The 6,301-nt window shown below is 22.2% G+C and overlaps 1 non-coding gene across 1 annotated transcript; it reads right to left on the reverse strand.

Annotated features, from left to right (window-relative positions):
* Window positions 1-1,954: 1,954 nt before the first annotated feature.
* Phum_PHUM615370 lies at window positions 1,955-2,027 on the reverse strand. Its single transcript has one exon. It is a non-coding gene; the product is annotated as a tRNA-Arg (tRNA).
* Between the last annotated feature and the right edge of the window lie 4,274 nt (window positions 2,028-6,301).

Raw genomic sequence — 6,301 nt, forward strand, 5'->3', positions numbered from 1 at the left:
TTGATTAAAAGGTAAAAAACGTTTCGTGGGTACAATACCTTTAATATTTTTCCTTTTTTTCTCCTTTTTTTTCCTCCCACTCGATCAAGTTTAAATTTGGCAACGTTGTCTGGAACATTCTCTGCAAAAAAAAAGAGAAAGAAAAGTTTCGTTATTATTTCCGTCGTGTCATAGAGTAAAAAAAAAAAAAAAAAAAAAATTTTTTAATTAAAAAGTTTCTGCCACGTTCAAAATTTTTTTTCCATTCTAAAGTTTTATTATTTATTTTATTTAATAAATAAATTATGTAAAGCTTAAAAAAAAATAAATAAATAAATAAATTTACATAATGCAAAATAAAATAAATAAATAAATAAAGTTTTTTTATTCGCATTACAAATTCATAATAAATATTAAAAATAAATAAAACAAGAGGAAGACACACACACACACACACATAATTTGAATACATAAATGAATTTCCTTTGTTTTTTTTCCTTATTATTATTATTATTATCGTCGATACAAATACCAACATAAACCTATTTTTTTAAAAATTCGATTTTTTCCCATTGTTGCCAACTGTTTTTTTTTTTTTTGATAAAACCCTTTACGACGATTTAAACCATCTTGTAATTATTACTTAATTTTATTATCTATTAAAAACTACTTTAAACGATAATTAATGTTTCGTAAAAAAAAATTTTATTATTATTATGACGATCGAGTAATTTTTTTACGGCAGAAAACAAACAAAGAAAAATATTTAAAAAATTTTCAAAAAAAAAAAACTTTAAATTTATCGATAAAAAAAGGCTTTAATTAATCCTACTAGGCTTTTAACAACAACATCAACAGCACTGATAACAAAATCTTAAATACACTTGAAAAAAAAAAAAATGGCAAAATACTTGACCCCAAACTTGAAATAAAATAAAACAATGGAAGATGTCATTTAATAATAACAATAATAATAATAAATTATCGAGAGAGAGAGAGAGAGAGATGATAATATTGATTGTTCGAACATAAACCAACCGTTAATTTACAATCGATGATAAAGATATTTAAGGTCAAGGTCGAGGGCCCGCCCTCGTTTTTGAAAATTTAAAAAATAAATTCTATCAATCGCCATTTTTAAAAAAAAAGTACAATTCATTGCGTATTGATAAATAATAATAATAATAATAAAAACTTGCTTTACAGGTGCGTATAGAAAAACAAAGACCGGTTGTCGTATTGACGTAAATGAAAAATTTTTTTTTTTGCGTATGAGTGCGTGTACGAACGAGAAAAAACAAATCTCATAGTGGAAAAGTATGATGCAGCATCCTTAAGAGTAACAAATTAAATTTTCTCATATGCGAAACATTACAAGATGATTACATGATACATTTACTTTATTTATTTAGAGTGCATTTCCCCTCCTCTCCCCACGAGTTTTTCGAGGAAAAAAAAAAAGGAAAAATTATTTAAGATTACGTAGGAACTGTTATTATCATCGCAGAATGATAATGATGATGATGATGATAATTTGTTTGTTCTTATCGTAAAACCCGATAATTAATTATAAAAACCAAACGTTGAGAACGTTTCGTATTTTGTTTGACGTAATCTCATTAATTTTCCATCCCTTTTCTTTCGATTCCCTTCAAATGAAATTAACGGAAAATTGTTTAATGGATGAATTAACCCTATTTCGAAATAATAATAATAATTAATAATAATAATAATAATAATAATAATAATAATAATAATAATAATAATAATAATAATAATAATAATAAAAATACAATACGTAAATTATTTAATAAAATTTACTCTGATAAACGAGTCAATGAACTCATTTTTGTGTTTTTTTTAACGTAACGACCTGCGTCAATCGAATTTACTTTAAATGACGTCACAAAAAATAATTATTATTTATAAGTAATTATTAATTTGCAAAAAATTAAAAAAAAAAAAAATTTTATTACGACCCTACCAGGATTCGAACCTGGAATCTTCTGATCCGTAGTCAGACGCGTTATCCGTTGCGCCACAGGGCCAGTCGATATAACGACGACGTAAAATTACACTTTTGATAAAAAAAAAAAATTTAAACGAATATTATTATTATTATTATTATTAAATATTTAAGGAAAATAATTATTTATTACAACTAATAAATGACCGTGAGCCGAGTATGAAAATTATCACGAAACCTATAAAAAAATTATTAATAATAATAATAATAATGAAAAGATATATGTATGCAAACAAAGGTCGACGGTTAAAATGTTATCACTGCAATGTTATTATTATTATTATTATGCCGTTGTCATTTTACGTACCTTAATTTGATTACCTGTTTAAAACTATGACTAATAAATAAATTATTAATGTAAAAAGGAAACAACAAAAACAACGAAATAAAATTATGACAATTGAGAGACTTTGTTTCGTAATACATAATAAGACAAAAGTTTTAAGTAAAAATTTATTAAAAAAAACGACAAAGGAAATTTCATTACTACTTTTATTATTATTATTATTATTATTATTATTATTATTATTATTATTATTATTAATATTATTATGCGTTAGTTACGCGTAATTTAATTGAAAAAAAATAAATTAATTTAAAAAAATACGAGAAAACCTTCAAATGTTATTATTAATATTAATATTATTATTATTATTATTGCGTCGTAGATGTGCGTTTATTTATTAATTAATAAACATTTTTTTAAAATAAATGTTTTAATAAATTTTTTACGGTTAACCAGAAATTGTTTAAACAATTTCAACAACAACAACAAAAAAAACCTTTTTGATAAAAATTATACCGCACACGTGCAAAATTTTGAGATTTTTTTTTTTTGAATTTTAAAGATAATGATAATAATGATAATATTTTTAAGATATTATTTTCTTATCGAATCGATTGATCGATCGATATCGATAGATCGATTTTTTTTATTCAATCGTATCCGCGAAACGAAAAATTAATCCCACGTTTTTTTTTTTTTTTTTTTTTACATACGTAAGATAAACGAGAACTGGAATTTCAAATTCATTCATTGTACGTGTAACGAATCTATTTACACGTTACAATTAATTTATTATTATTATCATTATTAAATATACCGTAAAAAAATTATTTTCAAAATTTTTTTTTTTTTGATTACGTAATACTTAACGCCAAATAACAATTATTAAAACGGAACAATCAACACACATTCCACAATCATCATTATTATTATTATTATTATAAACCTGGAGCCTTAGGTTAGGTATAAATACAAAAATTCATTTTCGATATGTTAGATACAAAAAACCTAATTAAATTTTAAGAAGAAGAAGAAATAAAAGGAAAACAAACAGACAAAATTTCGTGTTTGTTCGTTTGTACAAATATTACAAAATGTCTCGACATATATATATTTCAAGGTAAATTTTACCACAAAAAAAAAATTTTGTCCGAGACCCTGAGTTTTTGGAAAAATTATTATTATTATTATTATTATTATTATTATTATTATTATTATTATCATTATCATTATCATTATCATTAATAAATAAATATTTGAAATTATTTAAACGAATGACATAAATTTTTATTATTTAAAAAAAAAAAAAAATGGGGGAATTTTCGAGTGGTCGCGATAAAATAAGACAATTAAAAAAAAATGACGTGAGATAATAATAATAATAATAATAATAATAATAATAATAATAATAATAATAATAATAATAATAATAATAATAATAATGATTTCGATACATAAATTACAGGTGGAAATTAAATGATCCATTTTATTACGTAATAAAATTAAATGGAACGTAAAGTCCGGTTCGATTATCATTATTATTATTATTATTATTATTATTATTATTATTATCATTAATGTGAAAATAAATTAATTAATAAGGGTTAAAAAAAATTTTTTTTTCTTTTTTAACTGGATAGGAGGAAAACGCGAAAAAAAAAATTTTTTTGGCGCCAATAATTTAATTACACGTTTCAAAAAAAAAACGTCACCGCCGACTTTTGAATTAATGTAAAAATGGCGCCGGAAATAAAATTAAAAAAAAAAAAAAAAACGGGAAATTATTTTTATTTTTCTTTTACGTTTTCATTTAATTGTTTTTTTTTTTCTTTTTCGGTTTCATCAACTTCCGGTTGAATTTTTTATTATTCAAACGTTTTTTTTTTTTTTTTTTAACGATTAAAAATTTAATAATAATAATAATAGTGATAATAAAATTTGCATTGATTGTTTCGTCGTCGTGGTTTTAGAATAATATTTCGTATTTTATTTATTTATTTATTTATTTCGAGGTGGAAAATAAAAAAAAATAAGTTAATAAAAAATGCGGAAGTAACAAAAGTCTTTCGTAATTACAATAACGACAATAATAATAATAATAATAATAATAATAATAATAATAATAATAATAATAATAATATTAATAATAATAATTACGTTTCGGAATTTTAATTTTTTTTTGATAATAAATAATTGTTACCTTCAAGACGTAATAAGTAATAAAAATTATTGTTGTATTAATTACATTTTACCTTATGGGTAATTTTTATTATTATTATTTTTGTCGCACAAAGAAAAATAATAATAATAATATTTATTAATTATAAATTATTTTCGTTGCAATAAAAGGTTAATGCATACATAAATTTTTATTAATACGTTAAAAAACAACGACTTTTTACAAGTTTAAGACTTTTATTTTAGTCATAATGATGATAATAATAATAATAATTTTTAATTTTCAAAAAGAATTTCCCGAAGGTTCGATAACTACTTATTTTATTTATTATCCGTTAATAATAATAATAATAATAATAATAATAATAATAATAATAATGATAATAATGATAATGATAATGATAATAATAATAATAATAATAATAGTTTTTCGTTTATTTTATTAAGAATGACAAACGCGTTGTTTTTGAAATAACCGTAATTACGTTACAAAATCTTCAAGTACGACGAATAATTATTTTACGAAATATAATAATAATAATAATAAAATAATGGTTGTTGCGACAGTGGATTCTGTACGATTAACAAATCCCTATTTATTTAGGATATCATTCCAGGAGATAAATCCCGGAAGTGATGCGTACATAAACTAATTGAAGTATCCGTTGGAAAAAAAAAAAACATGGCAGGAGAAGGAAAAAGGCTCGAGTGTAAAAATTAAGAGATTGAAAGAGTAGAGAGAGTAAAACCGGAAACGACTCAAGTGGGAAATCAATGGGGATTCACTAATGGGGATTTCGAAAAAAAATCTAATTTTACTCCTACGGGGGGATCCGTTAAAGAACCCTAAAACAACACGAATCTTGAAAAACTTTCAGCACGCACTCATAATACTCATTAACATCGTAACACGATAATAATAATAATAAGTATATTTAAACCGACATAAAATTTAAATTTTTTTTTTCCCCGTTTAATAATCGAAACTTAATTAATATTAATTACGAAAATTATAAATACTACGCGTAATTGGAACATTTTTTTTTTCGTTTTTCTTTCCCCCCCCCCTCTCCCCACCTAAAAACCCCAAAAAGTCCCAATTATTTATTAATAATAATAATAATATTAAAAAAAAAAAAAAATAAACGTGGCTAAACCTTTTGTTATTATTTTTTTTATTAAATTCGTTTCACGATTTGACCTGACCCAACAATGTTGATTTAAATTAAATTAAACAAGTTACCCAAAAAAGGTCATTAATGTCTCATAATAATAATAATAATAATAATAATAATAATAATAATAATAATAATAATAATAATATTAATAAATATTTCATGTCGCAACCGGTACCACAAAACGATAAAAATTGTCTTTTTTTTATATTTAAATATGAACCTTTTTTGTAAAAAAAAAAAAAATTTATGCTTAAGCTATATTCGAATGGAATATTAAATCATCATCATCATCATCATCATCATCATCATCATCGTAGTCGACCGTAAAAAAAAAAAAAAAAAAAAAAAAATGGTGGAGTTGAAATGGATGAATTCGTTAAAAAATATATATAATTACAGTTATTATGTAATATTGTGCGGTTTAATATGATTTAACAAATTTAGTTTCATGTAACCATGCAAAAAAAAAATAGTAGTAATAATAATAATGATGATGATGATAACGATTAAGTTTTTTGCAAATGAAAGTAATAAGAAAACATAACATAACACACAAAACAAAACAAAGGGAAAAAAAAAAAAACTTCCTATTTGTGTTGTAACAAGCAAATAATAATAATAATGATAATAATAATAATAATTTTTTAATAAACA

Source organism: Pediculus humanus, genomic scaffold (genome assembly GCF_000006295.1).
Source record: "Pediculus humanus corporis 1103172108322 genomic scaffold, whole genome shotgun sequence".
Lineage (NCBI taxonomy): Eukaryota > Metazoa > Arthropoda > Insecta > Psocodea > Pediculidae > Pediculus > Pediculus humanus.